Consider the following 13,207-nt stretch of genomic DNA (forward strand, 5'->3'; position numbering starts at 1 on the left):
TGAGTAGGCTGCACTATTTGAACTTAAAATGGTCCATAAGCCCCTCTCTAGATATGTTTATAGAAATATAAAATCACATATTTGCACTAATGCTCTCTAACATCTGCCTGTTGCAAGAGATGACTAAGAACTCAGAAAAAAAGCAAAATTAATGACAAGAATTGCAACAGCTGTATTTAAACCAGACCAAAGGACAACCTCCCTTGGTAACACCCTACAGCACTCTGTAAAGCTTCTTAACCTGAAAGTTTATAGCATGCAGCTTTGGGTAAAACACGGACTAGTACTGGTCAATGTTTCTTTCACCATTACAGTGGCTTGCTTTTTGAAGCCCACACATGTTTGGAGCTTCCCACCACATCCTGTGACAATGAGTTCCCACCCTTTAATTATGATCCTTGTGGAAAGCATCCTCTCTTGGATTTCATGTTTTAAACTTACTAACTACTAATTTTATTGTGACTGCTTCCTTTGCTATGAAATAAAGTGAAAACCATTCTTTATTCACTTTCTCAGTTCTCTTCATTATTGTCCTGGGGCTCTGTCACAATCCTTTTCCTCATTTGTCCCTCTTCCATATGAAAATCCTAAAGCCTTTCTTTTTTCTTTCCTAGTACAGAAACCATTAAATACCTTTGATCATCCTGTCACCATTTTCTTTATCCTCCTATTGCTATCCTGTCATTTTTGAGATGAGATGACTGGAACTGTATTCAATATTCAACATACTAGGTGGGCAATGGATTTCTTTGGCAGCATTATCGTATTTCTTCTTCTTCTGTTTTCTGATCTATTCCTAGTATTTCCTAATATACTGCTTTATTTTTTTTGACAGTTGATGAGGATTTAGGTGACATTTTCATAAGGCTGTCTCCAAGCTCTCTTTCCCAACTAGTAGTTAATTTCACTGTGTGTTTATAGATTTCCCAGGGTACAGGTAGGACAGCTTAGTCATTTAGCCTTGAAAACACAACTAAATTACAAGTGTTGGGCTGTAAATGGGAGATTGTTGATAGAATTTTGTACTTGCTCAGTTCTGCTGGCTACTTTTATTCTTCTAGGTTTTGTTATACCAGAGGTTTCTCTCATGTATGTGAGGCAGTGTAAATGTTTGCCATGGATCTCACAATTTCAGTGGGCTGTTGATTATTTTAACAGAACATTAATTCTAACAGAAAACTCATTCAGGAAAGCGTTCATTCCATGACTTTTAGAGAGGGTTTTGCTGATTTTGCCGCTGTAAAGCATATCCTGAGCAAAAGCAGGGGAATCCAAACAAATGCATAATCCTCTGCAGTATTGACTCGATGGAGATTTTATCCCACACCCTTCAATATCAGGTAGAGATGCATAGCATTTCAATCTTTTTCATAGCTGAAATGTGCTATCAGTATCATAATGATTGCTAAAATGGAGTTCTGGAGCCTAATGAAATCTGAAATTAAATAAATCACTTTAGGACTGTAAAAACCTAACTGTGAAAGAACTTTAAATAGTTGTTTCTAAAAGAGTGCTGACAGAATAAATACATTGCTGCAAGTTGATCAGTCTCATCTCTGACTTTAAAAAAATTGCTATGTTATATTTCAATTATTGTTGTCAAAAATTCCTTAATGGGCCAAAGACACCTCAGTATCATATCACAAGTAGACATCTTTTTAAAATGAGGTTTTCAACTGTCTCCTTTCATGGAGTAGTAGTCATTAGACTTTGTCCTTGTAACTATAAGCTTTTATTTTCAAATTTGTGACTGCACTACAGTACAGAAGGTAGAGATCTATGAAGTTTTCCTGTTACTGAAATTTTCTCTGAGCAACATTTCTGCTCCTTACTAATTCTGTTTATTCCTATGTGTTATAGGCAGAGTTTCATTAGTATGGATTTTATATCTCCATTCCAGTCTAAGTCCTGGAGATCTTAGAAAGATTAACAGTGGAAACATTATTTCATAGCTGTGGTGGGCTGACTTTGGCCAGCAGCCAGGCACCCATCCATCTAGTCTCTCACTTCCTCCTGAAAAATACAATAGAAAATCCTACAGATTGGAATATAGACAAGAAGATAATTCTTGATTACCATAATAGGGGAAAAAAAAGCCCAATTGCCATAATATGTGGCATTCAAATTCTCTGAAAAAATTCTTTCACCCAAGATTGTTCTCCCGGGAAGCTGAGAAGCCTCAGAGAAAAGAAAAACAATTCTTATCTCATCTGCCTCTCCTGTGTTTTGCTCATGTGGAATGTGTTTGGAGCTTGTTTACCCAAAGGTGATTGCATGATTGGATTCTGGTGTGAGTTATTTTGACTCATTGGCCAAGTGGGGCCAAGCTGTGTTGGGACTCTGGAAGAGTCATGAGCTTTCATTATTATCTTTTTAGCATTCAGTAAGTATCCTTTCTGTATTCTTTAGTATAGCATAATATTCTTTAATATAATAAAGTATAATAAAGTAATAAATTAGCCTCCTGAGAACATGGAGTCCGATGCATCATTCCTGTCTTCATCGGGGCATTCCCTGCAAATATAATAATAATAGGCAAAAAAAATCCCCAGAGATGACTTTGGGAAAACAAATTTAATTTTTTGCCAATTAAAAATAGCATAGGAAAGTGAGAAACAAAGACAACACTAAATCCACTTTCCCTCTAACATTCTTTTTCATAGGGTCAACTCCACTCCCTAATTCCCAACTCCCATAACTCCTTCCACCACAGCCTGCATAGATGGAAGCACTCATCCCAGTCTTTCAGTTTCATTTTGATTTTGAGAGCTACGAGGGCTTCTTGATACAATCAACTCCCCTGTCTGTTAAAGACAATTGGAAATTACAAAGCTAGACTTTAATGTAGAGTAGTGTTTCAGTACAAAGGGATAGTCTCAGCTACTAGACCACAAATTAGGAGGCCAAATATATTAGCTAGTCCAAAAGATAGCAAATGAACTTGTAGTTGTTTTTTTGAAAGACATTTAGGAACTTGATTTTCTGGGCTTGTTTTGGTAAGTCATTTACTCCAGCATATTGGTTTTTTAAACAATGAAAGGGTCAGACTTCTTTCATTTTCACTGCTCTCTCTCAAATGTAAGAGTTTGTAAATGTAGGTATGCAAGATAATAAATTATATAATTGTTCTTCTCATTGTTCTGACTCCCTAGGCACTCCAGGAAGTTTGATCTGAGCAGTTAAACATCTGCAAGCCCATGAAATCCCTACAAATCCAGCAGGGAAATAAAAACATATTTTATGAATTAATAACCTCATAAAATGGGAAAGCAATCAATGTTGGACAAGTTTTGGTTTAGTATGTGATGGGTGACAAAATTACTAAATCCTTGATCATTTTCCTTTCCAGAGCATACTCAACAGTTTTAGATATCTTGGGACTGCAAAAGCTGACCACCGACAGCAGGTTTTTAAATATCACTGCTCTTCTGACAAGTAAGTTCTCCATTCCAGATTTTTTTTCCTGTCTAATATTCCTGTATTCCTGACTTGTATTTTATTCTTGTATTTATTATATGGACTATTACATTAATTTTCTGAGCCAAGTAAACATGAGTGCAAATTGAATAGTATGGAACTGCTCTTAAATTTCCCAGCTAGAATGAAACCTATCAATATTACAGATAGAGATGAGATAAAGCACTGACTCACCTATTTATCCCAACTTGAAGGGCCAATGCACCTCTGGTGACATCTCTGGATGTTTTGGGAAACCCTTTTCTCTAAAATATTTTTAGAATGGAAAAATTAAATCATTAAATATTTGTATGTTTTTGCTGGACTTAGGGAAAGGAAGCTAGAAGAATTTGGAAACTTCTGGAAATAATAGTGTCTGAGGATACACTCTTCATTTAGAGGAAAGAGTGTTAGAAGAACTGGAAAGGATTGAGAAAGGTGGAGAGGAAAAAGGTTTACATTGGAATGAGGAGGAAGAGGTTCCTTACTAAGAGGAATAGAAAAGAAAGTTCCTTTCTGTTCAGCTCTTGTTGAGGGAGAGCTTCAGAACGTATTAAAATTTTAGTTTTCCTGTGCATAAAGTTTAACTTCCATGAGACTGAATTTTAAAACAGAAAGTTATTCTAAACAATGAAGTTCACTTATCCTAACTTCTTAAGTGAGCTATCTTATATATCCAGAGGCTGCTGCTCCAAAAATGTCAATGGCAATTCTTACAGCACTACTAAATTTCATCTTTCTTTCTATTTTCATAAAATTACTGTAAATACTATGTTATTTGCTACATCTTGGAATATATTTCACTTATTTCACTTCTGTGTATCCAGTAGATTTTATGAAATGCAGTTCTTGGTTACAGGTTGGTTGAGTTTTGACAATCATGTTTTATTATTCTGTGGATGATTGGTATTGAAATTTTAGGACTTTCTTTCTTTATTGCCACTGCATATTTCTGAGATAAAGAAGTGAATACATTGAATTTAGTTCATACAGCATCAAATATTTCATGACCTTGTATATCATAATTAAGCATGTTTAGCTACCAGCAGTCTTCAAAACAAAAGTCTTCTGATGTAGTACTTCTTATAAATGAAGAAAAAAGTGATATAAAGAATATGCACAATTTAATAACTGCCCATGGGAATAAAAATCTTTGGCTTTATATTTATAAAACAGCTTCCTTCTTTCTTATTGCTTGTTTGGTTGCTTTTCAGTCATTTTAGCTATAAGCACACAGCCCAAGTTTTGAGTCTAATTTGGGGTCTTAAAGGATCCCAGGGTCATGGCTTCTATTTCTCTCTTCCCAGGAAACAGAAGTACTGAATATGTCACTTGTCACTAAGTGATCCATCCACCTGTCTGCACCTCTGTGTGGTTCACTTTCCTATTTGGGACAGAACACACCAGAGATGTGGACAACAATACAAGCTGCCATACCTACTTTAGTGACCACTCAGCTGTATTTTGCTAAGAGGACAGACAGCCTAGAGCCAGCAGCTTCCATTCTTCTTGGGTTTGTCAGTGAGGTGCAGTTTTGAAGCTCTGTCCTGTTTACCCTGAAAAGCAGACCGTAAGGAAAATGAGGCTGTTTGGCACAATGAATCCAAGCTTAATAATTGAATTACTGAATCTCTGTGGCATTAAGCATGTCAGGACTGTGCACGAAACTGATTTATCGGTTCATCAACCCAGGAAATAAATAATAAACTGTGAGTCAGTCTGAATGGAGAAAATGGAGGGTTTAATTTTGAGATGAAACAGAGGGGCAAGTTCTAAGGAAGAGGCTCCATTTCTGCTTAGACAAATTACCTTGTTTTCATTAACAGCATTGTGTTTTGAGGCAAATGCTACAAAAGCAAAGGAGAAGGACAGGCCTATGGGTGAAGCAGTGGTGGTGGTATCTCTTTTTATTTTGTAGTATGACATTGTAATAGTCACAGGGTAAATCCCCTCTTCTACTAAATAATATTGGAACACAAATCCCTCACCTCTGATCACAGTTTCTATCAGCTTCCTTGGTTCTACAGTATGACCAGCAAAGTATTTATTAGAGTTTACTTCAAACTATTCAGTGTTCTCATAAAACATTATCCCTACACAATACGAATGGAGCACTTGCTAAATGACAGTACCATAGAAAATACTGGGCAAGAGGAGTCATAATTGAGGGAGAGTTTTTGCTGAAGATTTCAGCAAGGTTCACAATTAGATGTCTTCGGTATTTTGTGGACAACCTGGAAGCTGACAGAATTTCCTTGTCAATGAAATTTGCAAATGATACCAACAATCCGGACCACTTGCTCCATCAAGCACCTGGGTTGCTTGGTAACCTCAGCCCATCCATGCATAGCAACATACTGAATTTAGGGCTGAAGAGTTTCTCTCTTCATCGAGAGAAAGAGGAATTGTGTTCTAAGGGGTCCTAATCTTTGAGGGAAATATATCAGCAATCACAGCAGATAAGCAAGTTCACTGTAAAAATTGATAACATAGAGCAGGGGTTGTTGTTTTGGTTGTAAGTCTGACTTTGGTGAGACTGATACCAGAAGGCTGTGTTTTGGTGCTTCTGCTATAAGAAAGGGTGCTGTAAAAAACAGAGAGGGTCAGAAGAAATTATCACTCCATCTTTCTTCTGTGCATTTACTTTGTAATTAGTTTTCTGGAAAAGGGTTTGTTCCCCTCAGTTGGTGTTATTAAAGTATTCTGGCTTTCTGCCAAAGTGTAGCAATAAATAAAATGGTGGTTGACCTCACTAGTTTGATAATCTAAACTGGGAAGAACAGTATTACTACAAAAAAAAAAAAAAAAAAAGTGCGTAGCCTCCTTTTACATCATCTTCTCCCTGGTTATTGTATTGTTGACTGGCAGTATAATTCCTGTAGTCAAAATACTGATGGGAGAAAAACCTCTGATCACTATAATCACTCCTGTTCCACTGCTGTGAGTATACCATATGACAGATCAGTTTGACAGATACTTGTTTACATTAGGTACTTATATTAGTAAAACTGGAACCTATATTGTTGCATTTAGGGAATTACATAGAAGTTCCTGATACATTTATTCAGATTCTTGATATTTGCTTTTTGTTTTCTTAGAAACCAATGAATGACATTTCATATTTTATGTTTATTTATTTATTACATATATTAAGGTGATTTATTAGTCAAATTAGCCATTCTTTATACTGAGTAAACAGATCAGTGTGTTTTTTTCTGTGCCCTGAAAGTTTTTAGAATTAGCAAATTTCAATCTCTGCCATGGAGCTTTTCCCTTCAGTAGAAAGTAAGATTTTCTGCCTTTATCAGCTCTCAAGAGATAACTGTGCATGAACTAGATATTGCATAAAGCTAACCTGAATAAAGTGAAGAAAGTCCTTTGAACATGCAGACAAAGCTGCAGATATCAAACTTGGACTAAGCACTTCTGTCAGAGGCTGTTTTCTCTAGTCTCTTAAACTCTCACAGTTCAGTGGTTTGATGGTCAGCAAATATTTACCAACAGACACATAATACTTGAGTATTGCATGCTATTTAATGTAAATCCAAGTTTGGAACCACATTGGTAAAAATTCGTTTTTAATTTTAAATTATCTAGTTTGAAATGAAAGGATAATTTAAAATAAAAATATATATTTAAATTGAAAAATTGCACCTATTTAAAAAAAATGCAAACAGCAGTTTCAGCAAAATCCATTCTTGTATTAAAAAATTATGCATGACTTCCTTTGCAGGCTGCCTGCAGTACAATAGAAAATGAAGCAAGCAGCTCTACTTTGTATGGCTATTTGGAAACCCTTGAGCTGTTAAAGAAGTGAAATAGTGGCTTGCCTAAGGCAACAACTGTGTTAAACTTAGATGTTGATTTGTTTATTTAACAAGCATAACAAAAAGGCAAAATACTAAATGAAATATCTTAGTGAAAATAAACAGAATTATTGTCATAAAGAAAACTAATATTATTTCTTATTTAGGGAATTTCAGAACTAGATGAAATGGACACTGAGATGTAAAGGGAACATATATTTTTTGTTTCAGCTTTTAAAGATAGCATCCAGGCAAATATATTTGAGTTCTCTTTGGTAGTTATACAATATGAAGAAAAAAGAAGCTAAATGTGTATTTGATCTTTGATTTCTTCCTAGAAATGCACCTTGAGTCTTAGGCACTACTGCAGCTCCCTAATGTAAAATTCTGTTCCAATGAGTGTAATGGATTTACTTTCAGATAGTTTTTCTCAGATTGCTAGCAGAACTTCTGCAGTAGAAGCCAAATGGTACCGAATTCTTTGCTGCAGAAAAAGGCACAGGAAAATTCAGATGAGTGTAGAGAGACTATAAATAAAAAACATTAGCCTCTGACCCAACAATTGTCCAGAAACAAGCACAATTATGTAGACAAATGGTGCTGATCACAATTCTCTTTCCCCACAGTGTGGCAATTGCCCAGCACAGAGCAACACTGAATAAATAGATGTGCTTTTGACACCAGCAGGATGGAATATGCCTGCCCACAGTGAGATAGAGCAGGCATTGACTGGGCTGACAGCTATAACAAATAAAGATCTTGGCTCAACAGGAGATGTTGAGCACCTATGACACTTGTCTTTGCTAATTCAGACTTTTGCAGTTGAATGCAAGAGTGAATATGAAGGGTCACAGTCACCTGGCTGGGGGTGGGGTGGGCAGCAGAGGGGCTGTCTGAATGAGGAAATCAGTTTTAGGGAGCCTCTAATCAGTCAAGAAATGCCTGTGGCACCAGACACAAAAAAAAAAGCAAAAGTTCAGATTTCAAATTGTATTCTGTGCCCTCAAGATTTTGTTCTGGAGCAGGTTTTTCCTGCCTTTGCCACCTCATGCTGAACCCACAAGCAGCACCTTCCCTCCCTGCAGCAGTGGAAGCTTTTCACAGCCCTCCCTTCCTCCCCAGAAACGTGTTTGTGGCCCCAGGCCTGATGCTGATCCCTCAAGGGGACCCTTTGAGGCGACCCTTGTGTAATCCCGCCTTTGAGGGGGCACTCTGCAGGGTGCACGTGGCAACAGGAGGAGTTCAGTGGGCAGGCCCTGCTGGGATATTGGTGCCATAGTCTGTGCTCTCATCCTCATGGATTCTCATTCCTCAAAAATCCCTTGAACACAGGTCTGTCTAACTTCTGGCATCTGATGGATGGTCCTAAGTCATGCCACCATCTCTCACTCTTCCAGCCAACACAGAGGAGGGGGGCAAGACCTTGAGGGATTCTGGTCCTTTCAAGGGCTGAGTGAGCCTTCCAACATGTCTAGTTTCTTCATGTGGTTGGCCAAAAGCAACTGTTCTCCAGAACTGGGAGCTCTGGATAAGTGCCTAAACATAGGCAGGATCACTGTGAACTTCAGTCCTCCTTGCTGTAAGTGAAGAGTGGCCTCAGCTGCTTACAGGGCACTGGAGCAGGATGCTGCTCTGCTCCTGCTGCTCTGCTGCTCTGTTCCTCTGTTCCTGCTCTCCAGTGGGCAGAGGCAGCTCAGCCTCCCCGGTCTGGGCTCTCCCAGACCTCCTTCCTTCCACCACTTCCCCTTTCACCACTTCCTTCCTTCCGCCATTTTCTTCTGCCACTTCCTTCGACACAAATCATGGATGGCCCAGCAGCAGCCCTTCCAGTGAGCACAGGAGTCTGGGCTGAAGGGCTCTGCAGGGCCAGCGTGCCTGTGCCAGCCCTTTGGCTGAAGAACGGCGCTGCAGCACTCGCGACATTAAAAATAGGAGAAATCGATGTCGCTGCAGCTGGGATCCCTGGGGCTACGGAGTGTGTCTGTGACACCCTGCCCACAGCAGCTCCTCCTGGGGCTCTGCCAAAGGGCTGCAAGTTCCTGACAGACCAAAGAATCTGGGGCAGAGAGGGGGTGTTTGGTGTCCTTTTAAGCAGGAGGGCCATTTTTGATATATGATTTCTCCATTCTGATAGGACAGGGCAGGTTCAGTCCAGCTTAAGAGCAGTTTGGCTAAATGCAGTCCTGTGTAGCTCAACATGCACAGTATTTTTATATTATAGTAGCAATAACCAGTTAAAAGACAACATTTATTAGGCTGATACAGACACATTATTTTCCTGTCTTGTCAGGGTAGAAATGAGCAAAAAGCCAGAAGTACAGTTCATTAGGAAAGAACTAAGCCATATAATTATCCTAAGAAAATTGTCTTTGTAATTTTTTTTCTTTCTCTCTCTCTCTTTTTTTTTCCTAATGTTCTTACTATTCACGAAGATTTATATATTGAATAGAAAGGAAAAAGAAAATATGTGAGTGTAATAGTATGAATTATTTTATGCTGCCGTATGGAGTTCAACTGGTTTAAAAAAAAAAAAAAAAAGAGAAGATTTTCATTTCAATGCTATTTGCTTTATAATAGAAACTTTCCTTTTCTTCATCCTCCTACTTCCAGAAGGGTCTTATTCAGTGTATTCAATCCTAGCTAAAAGGTCACTGTTGTCCTACAAGAGAGACTCCCTCCCTTTCCTGTCACTCCTGCATGCTGTGAATAGGGTTCTGTTTCTCTGAGGCTGAGATCTATCAATGGGAAGGTGCACTGGGAGCAGCTGAGTATTGCCCTCCCCTCCTGGAGGTCAAGTGTGCCACCCCTGGGTGCTGCAGAAATTGTGGGAGGAGAGGTATGGGCAGCCCCACCAGCCCTGCTGGCTCTGACCCTGCAGCACTCAGCATCCTGATAACCCTTCCACTGCACTGTGCCATTAATGTAAATTAATTCAGTCTCTTTGATAAATAGTTCCCTAGATACATAATCTTTACTTTATATTAAATTTCTTAGCCTAGGCATTTAACATTTGTATACACATTTTTCTTCATGTAATCCTGACTTTGACAAGGCATTGATGAAGTAACACATCTTGCAACTAAGCAGTGAAGTAGTAGCCCTTTGAAGCAGTCAAAGGGCTGCTCATTCCAACTGAATTCTGACATTTCTAATCACAGTAATTACACTTCATTTTAGTTTTGTCTTATGGTATTCAGTAGGAGTTCTTATTGAGTGAAACTCAAGTCTATATGAATAATGCTCTGGGCTGTTTTCTGTGATATTGGGAGAGGACATGCAGGAAGGCTGTTGCCATTCCAGCTTGTGCTGTGAAGAAATAAGAGACTAATTAACCAGTATGAAATGGAGACAGGGCTCTACTTGGTGATTTCATTGGTTTGCGAGCAGAGGCTGCACTGGATGGTTTGAGCCAGAGTAGAACAAAGAGCAGCAAGCCCAACACTAGAGGAGGATTTGAGCTCTAGGAGGAGCACACAGTCTCAGACCCCCTGGCAGTCACATTTATGAAGCAATGGCCTGTACTGCAAGAAATGGCTGTGAGGGCATAAAGGGACTTTTTTTCTGCTTGTATTTTCATACTTCCTAAATTAAACTGTGCCTGTGTGCCTTTACAAGCATCTTTCCCTCTCTCTCTTCACTTGCTTATAAAAACTCAGACCAGCTCCAAGATCTTGCTATTAATGGAAAACAGTAAGCATATTTGAAGAAAAGAAACAAGAAAGACTTATTACCTGCATGTAAGAGCTCAGAGGGAATAGGATATAAACAGCACAGGAGAAATCTTTAGAGAGTCTATCTGCTAGTGCTTGGCATGCTTTTGCTCAGTGTCTGCAAAAGGAGATTTGGGGCAAAGCTGAAAACACTCAAGAGGCAGAGCAGAGATTGCACATGTAACATCAGGGAGCTCCTGTCAAAATTAGAAGAGTTTCTGAGGAAAAAGGAATAAGAATAGATAAATACTGTTTTGCAAAACAGCTACATCAGTTTAATTGTAGCCTTTCAAAACACCTAACTTCAAAAAGACTAGGAGCCTCAGAGCTTTCATACTGACGATTTGAAAGTATGATAAGGTTGCCAACAATCTGTTAATTTTGGCTTAACTGTAGTCTTTTTTATCCTTAATTAGTGGTAATATTTCCCATGTATTGTCACAGAAAAGGACAGACTAGAGACTCCTAAAACGGGACTCTTGTAAGGCAGTGAGAGTGTACCTATCAAAATGACCAGAAAGGGACAAGATGAGTCCCCAGCAAATTAAGAATGTGTATTTACTATGCTTGTAATAATGATAGTATGTTTTACAACATTACATTTAAGCAATTGTTATTTCAGTCTTATGGAGCAAAGAGTGCAATCACTGAGATTTAAATAGTGGACTTAATTGACACTGCTTGAAGAATATTCACAGCCCTTCAATAGTTGGTATTATCTCTCCCCTTCTCCTACATGATTGTTTTAATTCAAACTAGCTCCCTGCTTTGTGCATAGAATCATTGATGAAAATATTTCTTTCTTCTGCAAATGATTAGCTAAATCATCCTTTTATTTACAAGCAATACTGTGTCCCTATGCCCTAAATCTTGCTAGTTGGAAGAGTGGGAGGGGAAGGAATTTAATTAAGTTAACTTTATTGACACACTGGAGCTGTTGTTTAATAGCATGGCTCCTTGGAGTGTAGTGCAGGTAAATTGAATGAATGCCACAGAATATCACTTCCCTGCATTGCATATTTCAGACCTCTGCCAGGCAGTTTGGGATGAGCAGCCAATCAGGAAGAAGGTTTTCCCAGCCTTGCTGGTGCGGCTGGCATTTCCCGTTGTGCTCCGAACGAGGTGCCGAGTGTTCCCCATGCGTTCCCCTGAGTGTATTGAGAGGGATAACTCTGGGACTGTGTGATGTGCTCAGCTGCTGCATTTGGAAGGCAACTTCGTGGATTGGCTCTTCAGCCATGTATCCAAAATGCCTTTTTATGAAGGAGGAAAACTAGCGTGTGAGTCTGAATGAAATGAAAGTGCTGTGAGTAAACTATTTAATATTAAAACCTCAATACACTCATTCTGCATGAATAATCAGACTCTAGAAGGATAAGATATATTTTCTGGAGCTGTGCTTTTCATTAAATACTTGGGAATAAAAAGAAAAATGGCAAAACTTCTTTGTTTAGAAGTTTTTTGATAAAACAAAAGCTGCAAAGGCTTCCACTGTGTATACAATTGTGCCTGGTACTATTTCAGTTACTGTTTCTGTTGTTAAAATCTTTGTCCTAATGTCTTATTGGTATATAAAATGAGTACAACTGCTCTTCTGCAACTGAGTGGAACACACACCCTTTTCTGCTCTGTTCTTCAACACTGCCCACTGAATGACAGTATCTCAGTCTGTTGCACCTGTACTTTCAATCACTTCTTTTAAAAGTCAAGCCAGATACGTAATTCTGCAATGTAACAGCAACTTCCTACAACTTTTAACCCTTAAAGAGTTTAATTTTCCTTGATTAAAGCTGAGACCTAAACACCCAGTTTTACAGTTTTGCAAGAAGAATTAAATACAGCCACACAGCTAGTTTACGTTTCACTACGGAAAATAATAAGAGGTAGAACTTTAATTACAATTCATGCTTTTCTCATACTGATTCAATTCAATGTTTGAAAAGGTTTTTGTGTAATTTTTTATCTAGAAACAGTTTTTTTCTTTACATCAAATGCTGGTTTTAATTTTATATGATGGTGAGATGACAGAGCTGGATTGTAGGGGAGGGGCACTGTTCTTTCTGGTGTGGACCAGAGCAGTTTAGAGACACAGGCAAGTTTCAAGCATGTAAGTCCTTCTTTAGATCAGACTTGTGCACCTTCTAACAATCACATTTAAAGAGTTGCACTGATTTTTGCCCCTATGGCAGGCTGATTATGAGACTGGCTGTCCTTTAGAATGTCATTTCTCATGGC

At 38.5% G+C, this 13,207-nt stretch overlaps 1 protein-coding gene across 2 annotated transcripts in view; it reads left to right on the forward strand.

Annotated features, from left to right (window-relative positions):
- LOC131568899 (poly(rC)-binding protein 3-like) overlaps window positions 1-13,207 on the forward strand; it is a 496,267-nt gene that overhangs the window by 321,954 nt on the left and 161,106 nt on the right. For both annotated transcript variants that reach the window (XM_058821076.1, XM_058821067.1), the window contains exon 5: window positions 3,350-3,435. The gene's annotated coding sequence lies outside the window, so the exon portion shown is untranslated. The remainder of the gene's footprint in view (window positions 1-3,349; window positions 3,436-13,207) is intronic.

Source organism: Ammospiza caudacuta, chromosome 1, assembly GCF_027887145.1.
Source record: "Ammospiza caudacuta isolate bAmmCau1 chromosome 1, bAmmCau1.pri, whole genome shotgun sequence".
Classification (NCBI taxonomy): domain Eukaryota; kingdom Metazoa; phylum Chordata; class Aves; order Passeriformes; family Passerellidae; genus Ammospiza; species Ammospiza caudacuta.